Raw genomic sequence first — 16888 nt, forward strand, 5'->3', positions numbered from 1 at the left:
CAGCCGCCCTATTACGAACCACCGCCGCCTGTGTCACCGACGTTCCGCCCAGCTTCTTCTACCCGCCGTTCGCCGTCTCCACGACGTCGCTCATTCTCGCCGATGCGGCCACGTCAGGTCACACGAGATCGGGAAAACTAGTCGTCGCAGTCCACGAGGCAAGGGCTGCGACGCTATCGAACTGTGAAAGCCCTCAGGAGAGACCATCGAACATAATAGATGTGTTTCTGGACGGTGTTCGCGCATCTGTCCGTATTGTCACGTAGTAGTGACGATGAAGCAAACAGTCGTAAAACTGGGAATGACGAAACTGATTCTTTATTGAGCGAACCTGTGCCCACAAAAGCAAGTTACACTTGAAGCACAACGATAGCGGCGAACACAGTCGGCGATCGTCGAAATCTGATCAGCGGCGAAACGCGTCGGCTTTTATACCTGAGTCATCGAAGGTTCTAGATTAATCCCTGATGCCCGCGTGTCTTCCAGAAAGTTCTAGAGAATTCGCGTCAGTCATGCAATCAGATAACATAAGCGTCGGTGAAAACAGGCAATGGAAAGAAGCATCGATAACGTTCTAGAAACTTCCCATACAGGCGCGTCCTGCGCCGAGCGATAACGTTTAACATTTGTTAGCCGGTGGAAAGCGGCCACCGGTGAAAGATAAACATCTATACGTGTCAATACCCTCCCCTTAAAAAGCATCGTCCCGATGCTACAAACAAATGTGAAAGCGAAAACAAAACCACACGTAATAAAGAAAAAAAATAAAGTAACAAAGTACCTAAGTTCGTCAGCGGGCGTAGAAAGGCTTAAGACGCACCACATGGACGACTTCGGGTCGTGCGCGGCGCCGCTGTGATTGCGAAATGCCGTCTGGCACGACCTCATAGTCCAGTGCGCCAATACGTCGGATGATCTTATATGGTCCGAAATAGCGACGTAAGAGTTTTTCGCTAAGTCCTCGTCGGCGTATCGGAGTCCAGACCCAAACACGGTCTCCGGGCTGGTACTCGACGTAGCGTCGTCGAAGATTGTAGTGTCGGCTGTCGGTCCTCTGCTGGTTCTTGATGCGCAGGCGGGCGAGCTGTCGACCTTCTTCGGCACGCTGCAAATAGGTGGCAACGTCTAGATTTTCCTCATCGGTGACGTCCGGTAGCATGGCGTCAAGCGTCGTTGCCGGGTTCCTTCCGTAGACCAGGTTGAACGGCGCCATGTGCGTCGTTTCTTGCACGGCCGTGTTGTATGCGAAGGTCACGTACGGAAGGATGGCATCCCACGTCTTGTGTTCGACGTCAACGTACATTGCCAGCATGTCGGCGATGGTCTTATTTAGGCGCTCGGTGAGGCCATTCGTCTGCGGGTGGTAGGCGGTGGTCCGGCGATGGCTTGTCTGGCTGTATCGCAGGATGGCTTGAGTTAGTTCTGCCGTAAAGGCCGTGCCTCTGTCGGTGATGAGGACTTCTGGAGCACCGTGACGCAGGAGAATGTTCTCAACGAAGAATCGGGCTACCTCGGCGGCACTGCCTTTGGGCAAGGCTTTTGTTTCGGCGTAGCGGGTGAGGTAGTCCGTAGCTACGACGATCCATTTATTCCCGGACGTCGACGTCGGAAAAGGCCCGAGTAAGTCCATCCCGATCTGCTGGAATGGTCGGCGAGGTGGTTCGATCGGCTGTAGAAGTCCGGCTGGCCTTGTCGGCGGTGTTTTGCGTCGCTGACAGTCTCGACATGTCCTTACGTAATGGGCGACGTCGGCAGAGAGGCGAGGCCAGTAGTATTTTTCTTGTATCCTCGCGAGCGTGCGGGAAAAACCGAGATGTCCAGCCGTTGGGTCGTCATGGAGAGCTTGCAGAACCTCTGGACGCAACGCTGAGGGCACCACGAGGAGGTAGTTGGCTCGGAGAGGCGAAAAGTTCTTCTTTAGGAGAATATCGTTTTGCAAGAAAAACGACGCCAATCCTCGCCTGAACACCTTCGGCACAGTGACGGTCTTGCCTTCTAGGTAGTCTACAAGACTCCTTAGTTCCGGGTCGGCTCGCTGTTGTTCAGCGAATTCGTCGGCACTGATGGGTCCCAAGAAAGTGTCGTCATCCTGGTCGTCCTGTGGCGGCGGTTCGACGGGGGCGCGAGACAAGCAGTCGGCGTCAGAATGCTTTCGGCCGGACTTGTAGACGACGGTGATGTCGAATGCTTGAAGTCTCAGACTCCATCGTGCGAGGCGACCTGAAGGATCCTTCAAGTTAGCTAGCCAACACAAGGCGTGGTGGTCGCTTACAACTTTGAAGGGCCTGCCATAGAGGTAGGGGCGAAACTTTGATGTAGCCCAGATGATGGCGAGGCACTCCTTTTCTGTTGTGGAATAATTTGATTCCGCCTTCGATAGCGACCGGCTAGCGTAACTTACAACCCTTTCTATTCCGTCAGTCCTCTGCACAAGCACGGCGCCGAGTCCTACGCTGCTTGCGTCGGTGTGGACTTCGGTATCGGCGTTTTCGTCGAAATGCGCAAGTATTGGCGGCGATTGCAGGCGTCGCTTCAGTTCTTCGAATGCTTCGACTTGCGGAGTCTCCCACTTGAACTCGACGTCGGCCTTCGTAAGGTATGTCAGTGGCTCGGCGATCCGTGAAAGTCCTTGACGAAGCGCCTGTAATAGGCGCACAGGCTTTTCAGCATCGTATAGCTTCTCTTTGACAAAGTTAGGTTTAAAGTGTAGCACAAAAATCTACCTAGGCAGAACGGCTGGACAAAGCGTTGTCCGGTCGCTTATTGTCTTTCTTCTCTTGTAGGCTTTTTTTCGTGCTAGCCTTAAAAAAATACTAAGTGGTGTCTCCAAAACGCGGCGCCTATGACGTGATTGTGGCAGACTTTTTGGGGGCTCTGCAATAGCTTCCGGCGCATGCAATTAGCAAACTATGACCTTCGATATCTGTTTTGTTTCCCAGAGAGAGCCTTCGTTGAGGCATCGATTTAGGAACTACCTCTTGGCACCGACTTCCTCAATTTATTATTCCATGAAGAAAAACAATATTCAGCAGCTGTTGAGTCTTCAAAATCACCATCGGTCATCATGTCTCGTCTTAAAGGCCCGTCAACCACCCAGAGGTCGAAATTTAGTTGTAGTGTTGCAGTTGTGCATGAGTCTACAACGAACACGCAGCCGGGAGAATTTTTCGAAATGGTGTCGTAATAGCGGAGTTACATGCGTTTTATGATGGAAACACGGCCCTCGCTCGTTTCGCTCTTTCCTTCGCTACTCTCCTCGTCGGCTGGTCTCTCCTTGCCGAGTGCTCCTCCAAATGTCCCATGACTTACGTCATAGCCAACGCGGTTCTCAAACCACTGTCCGCTTCCGGTTAAGGCACGTCCAGGCTAGCGCCAAATACACCGACGTCGAGCCGGCCCGCTTTGCCGTAGAACGTTTGCCGCACGCGAGAGTTGTCGAAAGTTGACAGCAGTTCGGCTGGCGCCCCGCCCACCACACGACCGACAGGCCAATCAACGACCGCGAAGCTGCGCGCCTCCACCACCGGCGACGCAAACATCGGCTGCAGCTTCTGTTCCAAGCAAAATAATTTCCCCTAGATAAAGTGATGCGTAAATTGTACATTTTATGAAAAAATGTCGCAGTTTCGCAAAGGCGAAGCATCGATTGCGATAGCAAATTAGTAGAGAGCTATTGGGAGTAGGGATAGTGGTTTTATCGGCTGCATAAATTTGGACACATTCGTTCACTAACTGAATTAACAATCGTGGTGTCAGCGCGCACAAGCAAACATGAATAGATCACACTGAATGACCGCAAACAACGACTGTCAAAACGCTGGCAGCAAGCGCAGCCGCCGCAGCGTGCGAAAGCTCGCGCGGTGTATCGCTTTAACGGAAACTGAGCGGCGAATGCACAGCGCATACAAAGGTCAGAGCCGTGTGGAGATAAGAGACGGTGCGGGGCGACCGCCACCGCCGGGCAAAGTGGAGAGGAGTTGTGCAGAGGAGAAGTTGCCCCCCCCCTCCCTCCCGCACTGCCTTCCCGCTTTCTTGCTTTCGCGTGGGAGATTGAGTGGCCAGTTCCCCTTGCGCCCGGTTGCAAGATAAGCATTTGGTGAAGCAGCACAGCGTCGCCCCGCCTCCCTCCCTCACTCCCATACCCCCACGGCCTTTCGCGCGACGGTCGCGCTTACTTCCCACCGTGCGTTCGCTCTCCGTGATAGCGCGCGTCCCCCGCGCGCTTTCACTCGCGCAAAGGCGCGCGGCAACGATTTTATCGTCCTTGGACTTTATACGGAACCTCGCGCCGACGGCAGAAATTCGATTGAAGTGTCCATATAATTGCTATCGCCATAAAACGATAATCACTGTGAAACGTGAAACACGAACGAGAGCTCCGATACTTGTCGAGCTCAGCTGCAGTGCACGGCTACCGACGGCAGACGACCGGCTTATTCGTGCTCGCATCGCAGCCGACGGCGCCGCTAATATCAGCGTATTTTCTTCTTTGTGTACAATCACGGTGAAGAGCGACAACCACGGCAAGGAAATGGTGCCGTTCGCGCGGAAAACCGCTGTCGAATGGCAGCCTGCGAATGAAAAAGCTGAGTTGCTTTTCGGTCTCTGTACGTTTTTAAAAGGGCCCGGAACCAATTTTTATCGAAGACAATATATTGCTACACACGTGTTGTATTTGGTCGTTTGAACAAGGCGCGCGGGCGCCATTACTCGAGCGAAGAGGAGGAGGTACGAACTGGGCTCGTACTGTGAATCCAACCGGTCAGTGCTGCAATTGCTGCTGTAAATATAATCTGCACATAGTTTATCGTTAAAGTGACCCATCCTTCGCGTTACATTGTGGTGGAGATGGAACGTCCCCCGTCCTCGCCACGGAGCTCTGAAGCGGCCGCACCACCGTCTTCTCCGCCATGGCTTCCGATGGAAACACCCCGTCTCCAGCTACACATGCGGTGCCAACCACAACGTACGTTACGGTTCCCGGTCTCTGTGATCCTGGGACATTCTCCCCCCTAAATGGCGTTGATGTCGACGACTGGCTCCGCATGTATGAGCTTGTTAGCCGAAGCCACTGCTAGGACCTTACCATCAAGCTTGCCAATGTGATCTTTCATCTGGATGAGACGACACGTGTCCGGTTTCACATCCATGAGACCGAGCTCTCTAGCTGGGACATTTTCAAAGCGAGGCTTCACGACTAATTCGGCAACCCGTCAGGTCGCCAAAAGGCTGCGCGAAAAGAGCTTGCCACGCGTGTCCAGTCGTCGACCGAATCGTATGTCTCCTACATTCAGGAAGTACTCGCGCTTTGCTGGAAAGTCGACGAGCACATGATCGAGGTTGACAAAGTGGGCCATATACTGTAAGCGGTCTGACTAGTAGCGCCACCTACCAGCCTCAGCACACAGCCAGCCCCGAAGCCAAGCCGGCCAAGCCTAGTGTGAGAAGTGTGCGAGAGTGCGATGCGCGCGTTGGCTTTCGTCGCGTCTAGTCGCGTTCTTGTAGGTGCCATGCCTTGTAATAAAGTTCATTATTAATGGTTCTCGAGCCTTAATTACGTTCCGGCCAGCAGCCAGCCCTCGCCGCCCCCTCACAACTGGCGCAGTCGACCCCGAACCATGCCTGAAACATTGCCTCTCGCCCACCTCGTGAAGTGAGTCGCCAGCCAACGCTCCTTTGTTCAGCTCCGGTCGCCCGACGCAGCCTCTCGCCCTCTTCGTCCTAGCCATTTCGCGCCTTCGCCCTTTGTGTTTCGCCGACCGTCGTGATGACGCCTGCCCGCCCGATGAAGTAGCTTGCCTGCAGTGCCCAAACGGTTCGCCCTTCTCGCCTTATCGTTTCTCGTGACTCTTGTGCTGCTTTGTCAACCGCCATGCCGCTCGTGAATTGGAGTGACGCGACGCCGGCGGATCTCGCAGGCTTTACAGTAGATTACCTCCGTGAAGAGTTGGCTCGCCGAAACCTCGACGCTACCGGGTCGAAGGAAGAAATAATAAGTCGCCTTATCGCCGACATCGCCCAAAACCGCCCAACGACGCCTCCTTTGCCTTCCCAAGACTCCGCCGCGTCCACCCAGCGTTGCAACGCTGCGCCGCTCCCGGCAAGCCTCGACGCAGCCCAAACTACCGAGTTGCTGACGGGCTTACTTCAGCAGCTCCTTCACGTGTCGCAACGCGCTGCAGCCCCAGTTCACGTCACTACCCTTCCAGGCCTCTCCGCATCGCTTCCTACATACAGTGGAGACAGCAGCATTTCAGCGTCCCACTGGGTTGAAGAGTTGAAACGAACTCGAAACTTGGCTTCGTGGGAACCTTCAACCCTACTCGCCGTCGCCCTGGGAAAACTTCGCGGAGCAGCCGCTGAGTGGAAAGACGTCATCGGTCGTCAATGTCCAACATCGGAAACCTTCAGACAAGCGTTCCTAGACCAATTCAGTGCCAAGCAAACCTTGCTACAGTGGCAACAAGCAGTCACTTGTTGCGTGCAGGCGCACGGAGAAAACCTTGTCAGCGATTCTCTCGCGAAGTTTAAGCTAATCTCTGGATGCCCAGTTACCCTCACCGATCCCTAGCGCATAGAGTACGCTCTTCAGGGCATCGCCGACGTGAACCTGGCCACTACTATTGCAGCGCAGCGCCCAGAGACAGTCGCAGCGTATATGGACAACTCAGCTTGACCAAACATTAAGCCATTCGTCCCTTCGCGCCCCACGCACAGGCTATCCAAGCGCCAAATTACCAACGCCAAGCCCACAGGCACCTCCACGTAGCACAGTGTACAGGAACCCCCAGGCTGTGTCAGAAAAAACCGGCAGGCCACAGCGCATTTCAGCCCTACCACCAAACCAACGAGAGGCTCGATACCTGACTATCTCAGCCAAGCATGGTGCTCCTGCCTACCGTCCTGGCCAGAACTTGGCCGAAGCTGTGTGTTTTCAGTGCCGTCAAAAGGGACATCTCGCATCCAAGTGCCCGTCTAGATCTACTGCTCCAACATCTACAACACATCTTTCGCCAGCTCTCCACAGCAGCCCTTCCGAGACCCTTGATGGATCTCTGGTTCAGTGTGCTATTGTCGACACCACAATTGCTGGGATTGGCTAAGTGGATGCATTTCCAGACAGTGGATCTAAAGCGACGCTTGTTTCACGTCGCCTGGTCATCTCTTTGCCCCTCCTGCCCTGGACTAGACCTCCTCTAGTCGTCGTTGGAAGAACATCAGTAACCCCAGCTGGTGCCATCTGTTTGAAGATTCCTGTTGGACCTATCACCGGTTTGGTCGAAGCAGCCGCCCTCGATAATAATGCTGTGCCACTTATATTGGGTGAAGACTGGTTTTCCTCAAGCCGTATTGTTCGCCGCGTATTGTTCGCCGCGAGCTTGAAGCGGCGAATCCGCACCCCACTTTACCCACGACCACTTGACAGTACCTTTGATCAAGTGCCCCCAACCATTTCCGTTATTCAGGCAGGTATGCGGCAAGAAATTGCAACCCTTGGTATCCCTTCCTGACCCTCTCTCCCGACCCGATTCGGGACCCGTTCCCATGGCCACAACCTGAAATAACCAGTATTTCGCTCCCAGACCACGCAATGCTGCTGAATGGCGAACCCCAGACGACAAACCGATATGCTTCCACTGCCACCGAATTGGTCATGTATCCCGCCACTGCCGCACCCCCTGGATGCGGCCATACTGGAGCTCATTTCGTGCTCCTCGCCCATACGCCGACGCTCGCCGTTATTCCCCTGTGGTGTGTGGAGTGCGCGACACAGTGAGGTGGATTGAGACAACAAGAAGCAGACGACAAGCAGTACGCGCGCCGAGGCGAATTCCATGCTGGATTGAAAGATTGCAACGTTGAAGTGCACCTGAACACGTGGCACAAGAAGAAAAATAACAAAAGAAAGACATCCAATCGCAAGACGACACGTAACCTCAAGTAGCCTGTGAGCAAACGACAAATTGGCCAGAGCGGCAGAAAAACGAGGCACGCTGGCAGAAGGGGGGAGGAGCTCCAGGAAGCGACGCAAGGAGAAGGTCGGCCACCGGACCCGGGGTTGAAGACGGCTGTCGGGTTTCAGACCCGAGCCACCAGGACTTCACCTGACCGGGGCCTCCTGCCAACCCGTTCCTGGGAGTCATCACTCTGCCCAATCGTCAACTGCTGCCCGAGGCCGGCGAGCGTCTACGCCCGTGGGCAGAACGTCAGCTGTCTGGCTACGGGCCCGAGTTCCACAAACAGCTGCCCGGCCACAACGCCGCCACCGTCTGCCCGTGTCGTCAAGCCGCGGCGTCGCCACTCTGCCCGATCGTGAACGGCTGCCCGAGGCCGACGGGCTTCTGTGCACGTGGGCTGAGCGTGAACTGGCGGGCTACGGGCCCGAGTTCCACAACCAGCTGCCCGACCAGAACGCCGCCGTCATCTGCCCGTGCCACCAAGCCGCCTGTCTGCTTCTTCCTCCAAGCCAGAGCTGCCACGCTCTGGTCGCCCGGTCGACTATCCGACACCCCGGCCATTGGTGAGATCGACGCCGCTTCTTGAATCGTCTCACATCCATTTCGGCGCGTCGAGACTATAGTGCGCTCTCACACCCGCTGCCTGCCCGAACTTGCTTGTTGTCCTTAGCGTTCCAGCTCCGCGTGTGTTCCGGATTACGAGTTTTTTCGTTGAGTGTTTGATTTATGGGTTGCTTTTCGTTTGCTTTTAATAAATGTTTGTGTGCGTTGTCCAATAAACGGCTTTGTCCTCAATTGGGTTCTAGAAGGCTCCACCTCAGTGAACCGTGAGAATCATTGGAGAAAAGAACCTGTCAGCACAACCCCGCGCCGTCTGTACCCTACTTCTGATGCACCTGACAGCCGCTCATTCGTGCGATCGCCAGAGCCTCGACGTCGTCACTCCCCGTCACCCCAACCACGCCACTTTTCCTCGCCAAACCGCCAGACGGAAAACTAGGCCATGCAGCTCTTGGAGGTAGTGCTGCATCACGTTCGTCCTGTCCAAATCCTCTGTTGACGCCCCTTACGAACACGAACCTAATTGAAGTGGACCTAAATGGTGTTCCGTTGACGGCATTGTTTGATACTGGAACTCTAGTGTCCATAATGAGCGCTAATCTCTGTCGTCACCTCAAAAAAGTTCTTACGCCTGCCACCACTCGAGCCGTACGCGTCGCCGATGGCTCCACTGTTGCCGTCAGTGGTATGTGCAATGCTTGAATCGGAATTGTTGGCCGACACGTTTTAGTCCTGTTCAGCGTGCTGACCAGTTGCCCTCATGACCTAATCTTCCGGCTCGACTTTCTGACGACCCATTCTGCCCTCAACGACTGTTCCGTCGGTACGCTGTGCCTCGAGCTTCGTCTTCTTTCAGACATTCGCCCCGAACAACCGAACACCCTCTGCACTGCAGCATTTCTTCGCTTACCTCCAAAAGCCTTCACCTTCGTCCAATTGGCCTCAACGGCACCCGTGCCTGATGGCGACTATGTCGTCGCACCTATTCTTGATGTCGTCCTGGCGTGCGACATCTCTGTGCGACACTCCGTCGTAACCCTTGCCGCTAATCGGATGTGCCTTCCCATTCTCAATTTTAACGTGGTAGCGTTAAGGGCCCCGTGTCGCAGAAAATCCGGCGTTGGTGTTAACGCGAATGTCGGCGTCCACGGCGGAGAAAATCATCCCCAACAACCCCGACCGCGCAGGCCCTCTGCGTGGCTTAAGGTGTTAGTAAACAAAAATTGAATTCCACAGAGTGAAATCCGTCAGAAAAATTGTAGCGTACGACTTGACCACAACCTACAGAGATGGTGGGGTCGGATTGTAATTTGAATGTTCGAGAAAACGTAATTCTATTACGAGGAAACACAAACCCAAACCCATTTTCCAGCAAACTCAATGCCTGACCTAGTTCTTGCTCGTGAAGGAATACTTTCTCTTCTTTTAAATGTAAAAATGAAAAAGTCAAGCGGCGCTGACAGCCTACCGAATGCCTTACTTGTACGGTACTCAAATATTATGTCACATTACCTTTATGTTTTGCTTAACGCATCACTCGACCAAAGCTCCTTACTCGCAGATTGGCTCACGGCAAGAGTAGTTCTCGTATTTAAATCGGGAACCAGACTAACAGGTTGTAACAGCAGAAGGTTAACGATATTGGCCTAAGGTTCTCTAGTTTGAGTTCTTTCCCTGGTTTGGGGATGAGGACTAGATTTGGTTTCTTCCATTGCCCGGGTATTTCCCCCCGCTCCCAAAATTTTTGCATGAATGCCGTTAGTTCTTGGAGGCAGTTGTCATCGAGGTTTCTAAGCATCTTCTTGTGGACCCCATCTGGGCCACCCGCGGTTTTTCGTCTGAGCATGTTTAAGGCAGCTTGGACCTCGCTTATGGTGATTGGTTGGCCGAGCTCCTCGTTGTTTTCACCGCTATAGTCGGGGAATGTCTCGGTGTTTGTTTTCCCTATGTACCTCTCTTTTATCTGGTTGATCATATTCTCCTCCGATCCCTGGAAATTGTGTGTTAGTATTTGCGTTTTTCTCCTGGTCTCAGTCTGGGTCCAGGAAGTGTCTCAGCAGTTTCCAGGAGGTGACGGAGCTTAATTGCTCGTCTAGTCTATCCCAGAAGTCGTTCCAGTGATGCCTGTTTAGTGTTTGATCATGGCTCTCATTTTCCTAGTGGAGAGCTGCTATTCTACTTCTCCGGTTACGGTAGCCCCTTTTTTGGGCGAGCTTGGTTTCTGCATTTTTTGTCTTTTGCCACAATTGTCCCATGGGGCTGTCAACCCAGTCTTGTTCCTCATCTAATTCTATTTCCTCTTCAGCCTCTTTGCACGCCTGCTTGATGCCATTGGTCCATTCAGCTATGTCGGTGATCTCCCCGCAACCCCCTCCGTTGTCGCGGAAGGACTGCCAATTGAGGGATTTCAGTGTTTTACTGTCACGTTTCATTTTGACTCCTTTTTGGACAACTATCTCTATAAATCAGTGATCACTGCCTAGGTTCTATCTCGTGTTGTGCCATGTAGCCTCAACGTCCACTCCTATCATGGCCAGGTCGCGGGTGGTGTCGTATGACACGCTGTTCCCCTGCCTGGTCGGTGCGAGTGGATTGTTGAGGAGTATTGCACTGTATCATGGCGTCTCATAAGTCCCTTCCATTTATCTGGGAGTGGTTGTATCGCCATGCTTGGTGTGGGGCATTAAAATCTCCTACTATTAAGAGACGCCGCTGCCCTTGTGCCAGTGCTTGCGCTTTGGCAAAGAGCTCCCTGAAGACACAGTCTATTCTTAGTTTAGGAGAGCTGTAGACGTTCAGGACTAGCAGGCTGCGTTCTTTCCTCCTCTGCGGTATAATTTCCGTTAACACGTAGTCAATCTGCTTGCATCCTACATCATGCTGCTTGACGGTGATATTTCTCTTCACCAGGGTAGCAGTCTGAGTGTTTGGCGACCGGCCTGGGTACGTTTTGTATCCGCTCAGTTTAGCGTTTTTTCCACACTCTTGCAGCACGATGATGTCGGGACCATCGCGTCTCGCAATGTAGGCTTCGAGAACATTTCTTTTTTTTGTGAAGCCCCTACAGTTCCAATGCCATATTGTGTTTGCCCTAGTGTTGAGTCTGGCCGTGATTCAACCGCAGAAGAATTTGCTTTTGCTGTTCCTCCAGTTGGTCCATTCTAGTTCCTATTGTGGTGATTAGTTGGTTGAGCTGGGCTGAGAGTTGGTCTATCCTTTCCGCGTTACGCTAAGTAGCTATGGCCACCTGTTGTACTACTTCTTTGAGTTGCTGCATGTCTACCTCAAGTTTGTCTACCCTGCCCTCGGCCTTCTCAAGGCCGGAATCGGTCTTTTTAACTCGCTTTTTCTTTGGCGGTGCCGCCGCCTCTGGCTCGGTTTCGGACGACTAATCGTCCAATGGCCTCCTGATGTGCTTCCGGTTGTCTGAGTTGAGCTTTGAGCTCATTGTTCTCCATTTGCAGCTCAATAACGTGATCACGGAGCTCCTGCACCTGAGCTTGTGTTTGCTCCTAGTAAAGCTTGCATTGCTTCTGTTGCTGTTTCATCATTTCGTGTTGCTGTTTCATTTGCTCTTTAAGCTTCCTCACTATGTCTGAGTCATGGAAATTCCCTGCTTCCCAGCCCACCTTTTTGGTGGGTGGTGCCCCTTGCTTCTTGTGTGAGGTGGTGGTGGCCTGTTGTGGTAGCCTCGGAATGAATGTGGACCGGAGTCGCTCCTTGCTCCTGGCCCGCGACTTGCTCTCGTTCTGCCTGCTGCGATGTTCTGGTAGTTCCTGCTCCTCCTCCTCCTGTTGCTGGAGCTTCTCCCATTGTCGTTTCTTAATGATGCATGGGGTTCTGAAGATCTCCTTGCAGGTTTTGTCGCCGGTGGGGTGCGGCTGGCCGCCCAGCTTGTAGGTGGGGTTGCAGTCGTGTCCCTCGGTTGGGTTGGGGATGCCGCAGCCCCTGCACTTCTCCTCCTTGCTCTCGCATACGTCGGATCGGTGTCCCAGGTCTCCGCACTTATAGCATACGTCGTACTTTTTCTTGTACAAGCAACAGTTCAGGATGGCACCTAGGCATTTGATTTTCCTCGGTACCTCCTTGGTGGTGAATATGAGCATGATGGTCTTGCTCTGTCCTAGTCGTCTGATAACCAGTATCTTGGGATTCTCCTCATGTTCTGCTATCCCCTGCTTGATCTTTTGCAGAGAGGTGTTGAGTCCTATGTCGTGGATTACTCCTCTCGAGAAGTCGTCGGGTACTGCCAGGAGAACGGTCATCTCGTGCACTTTCCCTTCACTGTCCAGGTGTGTGAGGCGTAGGAGCTTGTATCTTGCCTCCGTGCTAGGGTTGAAGAAGACAAAAATTCCTTGCTTCTCGTTCTTGACGAGCTGGCGCGCCTTGTTCCATTCAATCTTCGCAGTTACATGTATGACTTCGGTCAGTGTAGGTCCATCGTACTGTTTGACTATACCATGCCTCCCTTGGGGTGGAAAACGATTCTCTAGCCATTCTCGGGAAGATTGACTTGGTTCGAGGCGATCGATTTCTCCGCTTGTTGTTTGCCGTCGCGCTTCGCTGAGGGGGTGTCAATCACTTTCACCTCTTCTGTGGCGAACTTGGCTTTCCGCGCCCATTTCTTCTCGAGGTTGCATTTGTTGAGCACTGTGATCCAATCAGTGGCGTCGAGCTCGCCCTTTTCGGCGCTGCGACCTTGCACGGTGAATTTCATACCGCTTGTTGGCTGCCGCACGGCTGACGCGGCGGCGCCGGGGGCCTCGGTAAGCCTTAGCCCTCGTTAGGACTAGTAGCAGGCGTTAGGGTTGGCGTGTCGGTACCACGGCTGGCAGACTTTTGGCTCTCAAATGACGAAAAATCCGTTTACGGACAAAACGCTGGTGTCCGCAGAGTCCTCTCCACTTCTTATTGACGATATTGACCAGCTCTGGTCGATCCGACAACATTTACCGCTAGAAATCACTGCAGAAAGACAGAGTTGACATAGCACACGTCCGCTCGCCACAGACCCCTAGCGGAGCTCGCCTTTCCTACCGCGACATATTTGCCACTGACAATCGACCACTGGGTCAGACGTCCCTAGTTAAGCATCGGATAAACACTGGTGATGCTGTTCCCATTCACCGCCGACCGTACCGTGTGTCCACGGCAGAGCGGCAAGTTATTCAGCAGGAAGTAAACAAGCTGCTCGCCAAAGGCATTGTTGAGCCCTCATCGAGCCCTTGGGCGTCACCGATCGTGCTCGTTAAAACGAAAGATGGCACGTGGCGTTTCTGCATTGATTACCGCCACCTAAACCGAATCACTAAAAAGGACGTTTACCTTTTACCAAGAAGTGACGACGCTCTTGATTGTCTTCACGGTGCCAAATACTTTTCTTCCACAGATCTTCGATCTGGCTATTGGCAGATTTCCGTCTATGAGCAAGACCAAGAAAAGACCGCTTTCGTCACTCCACATGACCTCTACCAATTCAAGGTTATGCCGTTAGGTCTATGCAATGCCCCCGTCAGGTTCGAGCGGATGATGGACTCCGCTTCAACGTTTGAAATGGTCAACTTGTCTTTGTTACCTCGACGACGTCCTTTTGTTTTCTCTTACAATTTGCACGCACCTTGAGCACGTCGCAATTATATTTGACGTCTTCCGCAAGGCTGGGCTCCAATTAAACTTACCAAAGTGCCACTTCGGGCACCGACAGATTACAGTGGGGCCTTCTCGTCGATGAATCCAGCGTACAACCGGACCCGGAGAAGGCTCGAGCTGTAAAGGCTTTTCCTGTACTTTAGTCTGTAAAAGACGTCCGGAGTTTTATGAGGCTCTGTTCTTATTTCAGATGGTTCGTGAAATATTTCGCACCAATCACTCTATCGCTCATTGAAATTCTGAAGAAAGACGTACCTTTTACGTGGAGTTCCCCACAGGCTGCCGCATTTTCACGCCTTATCACGATTCTCACCAATCCGCCTCTCTTGGCCCACTTTGACCCGACCGTACCTACAGAGGTCCGAACCGATGCCTGTGGTTATGGGATCGGAGCTGTTTTAGCGCAACGCCAACATGTAGCCCACGTTAGCCGGCTCCTGACAACTGCAGAGCACAACTATTCGATTACCGAACGCGAATGTCTTGGTCTCGTCTGGGCTGTTTCAATGTTCCACCCGTATTTATATGGCAAGCCCTTCTCAGTAATCACAGATCATCATGCCCTGTGCTGACTTTCGCCGCTCAAGGATCCTACTGGCCGGCTCGGCTGGTGGGCCCTCCGACTACGAGAATATACCTACACAGTGACTTAGAAGTCGGGATGCCACTACCAGGACGCACACTGCCTCTCTCGCTACCCAGTCAAAGACCCGACCACTACGCCTGATACTTATACCGACGCCTGCGTTCTCTCTGTTTTTCAAGTGCTCCATGTAGCCGACGAGCAGCGCCGTGACCCATCCTTGCGTATCATCATTGACCACCTGAACTTGCTGACTGTTCGCTTCGCTTATTGCGTACTCTACCGCCACGACGTTCACCTTGACGACCCCGCATTATTCCTTGTGATCCCTAAACTCCTTCGCTCGGGTGTTCTCCCCGCACTTCACGACCTCCCTACGGCCGGTCAGCTCGGTGTGTCTCGTACCTATGACCGGATCCACCGACGGTTCTTTTGGCCAGGGCTCGCTCACTCCGTTCGAAGACACATAGCAGCGTGTGAGAAATGCCAGCGACGCAAGACACCATCGACGCTCCGTGCCGGTACCTTCAACGACCCGACATTCCCGTGGAGCCATTCTTTCGGGTAGGTTTGGACTTACTTGGCCTTTTTCCTCTATATACCTCTGGGAACAGGTGGATCGCTGTGGCCACGAATTGCGCCACGCGCTACGCCATCACTCGAGCACTTCCTACAAGCTGTGCCAGAAATTACCGCCTTCTGAACACCCACGACAAAGGCGTTCGTACGACCGGTGACACCGAGTCGCGCACATCCCGCCTGGTTCTTTGGTACATCTTTGGTCTTCGTCGCGTCAGGTCAACCGGTTAGAAAACTGCTGTGTCGCTACACAGGCCCATACCGAGTGCTTCGTGCCGTGACTCCTGTCACCTCCGAAATCACCCCTGAGGCCCCATCTGCTTCCCGGTCCAGTGATATCGCGCACGTTACACGACTTAAGAAGTATCACCCTCCCAGTGATGACATTTAGACGCTCCGAGACGTCGCTTCTGCCGCCAGGGGATTATGCTAAACGCGTGTTGCATTTGGTCGTTTGAAGGAGGCGCGCGGGCGCCATTACTCGAGCGAAGAGGAGGAAGTATGAACTGGACTCGCGGTGTGAATCCAACCGGTCAGTTCTGTAACCGCTGCTGTAAATACATTCTGTACATAGCTCCTCGTTTAACTGACTCGTCCTTCGCGTAACTTATATGAAGTTAAAATGGACTACTTCAGAAATACTTTGCCGAAAAAAGTACTTCGATACCTTTATTAGGCGAAAGCCTTAGGTGTCTATGTTGGTGTTGCTCTTGGCGAAACTGCGCCGTGACGAAAAATGGCCGACGCCGCAAAGATTAAAAACACGTCAACAAATGCTCAGATTGGCGTCACATTCATCAGGGAGGTTCCTGTAAACAAGGTAAATTAGTGGCTTTGAAAATAATAATTTGGTACATTTCGGTCTGGGCCTCCAAGGCGCGAGACGAGCATGCTTCCCTGAAGCCACGGCTGTTCCACGGTTCTGGCATGCTAAAGGTGTGCCTAGTGCGTGCCTCATTGCACGCGTCACGTCGCAGCCACCTGACTAATGCATGCGTCGTTGGGTGGCGCACGCGACGGTGCGGAGGAGGTGGCGCCACGTCATGAGGGCGTGAAATGAGCCCGTTGATAACATTCTGAGGTTTACAAACGGTATAGTGCTTTCGCATTCTCACACATAAGCAAGTCTATGCCGAATTTTAAGTTTAGTAATTGATGTCGCGTCAGGTGTTGCTGCGCAGAAAAGTGGGCGCGCGCGCTTTGCGCATCGACGTCACAGTCGGAGCGGCGGCGGGGGCCACTGCCACTGCGGAAGTGGCCGCCACTGAGGACGCACGCCACTGCGGAAGAAGCGCCTGCCGCTGCGCCTAAATGCCACACGTGTACTTCCCAGTGCGGCTCGTTATGCCTTGCAAGAAGTCGAGCCCCGATTCTATAACCCAATGTATTACCAATATGTCTTACAAAGACATATTGTAACCCCGACTGTATAACTTCATGTATTGCCAAATGTGCAGTACGTTTCCGCCTCCTTGTGTTACAGGAGTGTAACACATGCCTAACATTTTAAATTACGTATTGGTCATTCTGAGATTTCAATTGCTTCAGATTTGTTACC

At 53.1% G+C, this 16888-nt stretch overlaps 1 protein-coding gene across 1 annotated transcript in view; it reads left to right on the plus strand.

The window, feature by feature from the left end:
• Nucleotides 1-16888, plus strand: part of LOC119465215 (disintegrin and metalloproteinase domain-containing protein 7) — a 65541-nt gene that overhangs the window by 33360 nt on the left and 15293 nt on the right. The gene's annotated exons all lie outside the window — the stretch shown is intronic.

Source organism: Dermacentor silvarum, chromosome 9 (genome assembly GCF_013339745.2).
Source record: "Dermacentor silvarum isolate Dsil-2018 chromosome 9, BIME_Dsil_1.4, whole genome shotgun sequence".
NCBI classification, from domain to species: Eukaryota; Metazoa; Arthropoda; class Arachnida; order Ixodida; family Ixodidae; genus Dermacentor; species Dermacentor silvarum.